The 1,332-nt window shown below is 48.7% G+C and overlaps 2 non-coding genes across 2 annotated transcripts; both read right to left on the bottom strand.

The window, feature by feature from the left end:
* Positions 1 to 368: 368 nt before the first annotated feature.
* LOC123178273 (5S ribosomal RNA) lies at positions 369 to 487 on the bottom strand. The gene has a single exon (XR_006489444.1). It is a non-coding gene; the product is annotated as a 5S ribosomal RNA (ribosomal RNA).
* Positions 488 to 854: 367 nt separating this feature from the next.
* LOC123178274 (5S ribosomal RNA) lies at positions 855 to 973 on the bottom strand. Its single transcript, XR_006489445.1, has one exon. It is a non-coding gene; the product is annotated as a 5S ribosomal RNA (ribosomal RNA).
* Positions 974 to 1,332: the final 359 nt, after the last annotated feature.

Here is a 1,332-nt window from a genome sequence, read left to right as displayed (position 1 = left end):
CGACATGTTTCCCCGTCTTCGTCCCTTATGCTTGCCACTCCCAGGTCCGCTCCAAAGACGATTCTACATTCTCACTACCATTACAACCGTTCCCTAACAATGGATAATGTCCTATACTACTTACTCTCCCGCTCAATCACGGAGACGAGTTTTCCACGGTTTCCACCCCTCCCTCCATACCGCAGCAACACGAGTTTTTTCCACCCCTTTCAGAACGCGCTCTTCGCGCCACAAAGCCGCCCCAAGACGCGCGAGCAATGAGCATCGAGCTTAAACATATCGCAAACGTCAAACATAATATAACGGGATTAATATATATCGCGCACGTGCGACATGTTTGTCACAAGGCGCAAAAAATAATTATAAAAGGAATGCAACACGAGGACTTCCCAGGAGGTCACCCATCCTAGTACTACTCTCGCCCAAGCACGCTTAACTTCGGAGTTCTGATGGGATCCGGTGCTTTAGTGCTGGTATGGTCGCATCTGACATGTTTCCCCGTCTTCGTCCCTTATGCTTGCCACTCCCAGGTCCGCTCCAAAGACGATTCTACATTCTCACTACCATTACAACCGTTCCCTAACAATGGATAATGTCCTATACTACTTACTCTCCCGCTCAATCACGGAGACGAGTTTTCCACGGTTTCCACCCCTCCCTCCATACCGCAGCAACACGAGTTTTTTCCACCCCTTTCAGAACGCGCTCTTCGCGCCACAAAGCCGCCCCAAGACGCGCGAGCAATGAGCATCGAGCTTAAACATATCGCAAACGTCAAACATAATATAACGGGATTAATATATATCGCGCACGTGCGACATGTTTGTCACAAGGCGCAAAAAATAATTATAAAAGGAATGCTACACGAGGACTTCCCAGGAGGTCACCCATCCTAGTACTACTCTCGCCCAAGCACGCTTAACTTCGAAGTTCTGATGGGATCCGGTGCTTTAGTGCTGGTATGATCGCATCCGACATGTTTCCCCGTCTTCGTCCCTTATGCTTGCCACTCCCAGGTCCGCTCCAAAGACGATTCTACATTCTCACTACCATTACAACCGTTCCCTAACAATGGATAATGTCCTATACTACTTACTCTCCCGCTCAATCACGGAGACAAGTTTTCCACGGTTTCCACCCCTCCCTCCATACCGCAGCAACACGAGTTTTTTCCACCCCTTTTAGAACGCGCTCTTCGCGCCACAAAGCCGCCTCAAGACGCGCGAGCAATGAGCATCGAGTTTAAACATATCGCAAACGTCAAACATAATATAACGGGATTAATATATATCGCGCACGTGCGACATGTTTGTCACAAGGCGCAAAAAATAA

Source organism: Triticum aestivum, unplaced genomic scaffold, assembly GCF_018294505.1.
Source record: "Triticum aestivum cultivar Chinese Spring unplaced genomic scaffold, IWGSC CS RefSeq v2.1 scaffold33278, whole genome shotgun sequence".
NCBI classification, from domain to species: Eukaryota; Viridiplantae; Streptophyta; class Magnoliopsida; order Poales; family Poaceae; genus Triticum; species Triticum aestivum.
The sequence above is the reverse complement of the archived record's forward strand: the minus strand, read 5'-3'. Positions and strand labels throughout refer to the sequence as shown.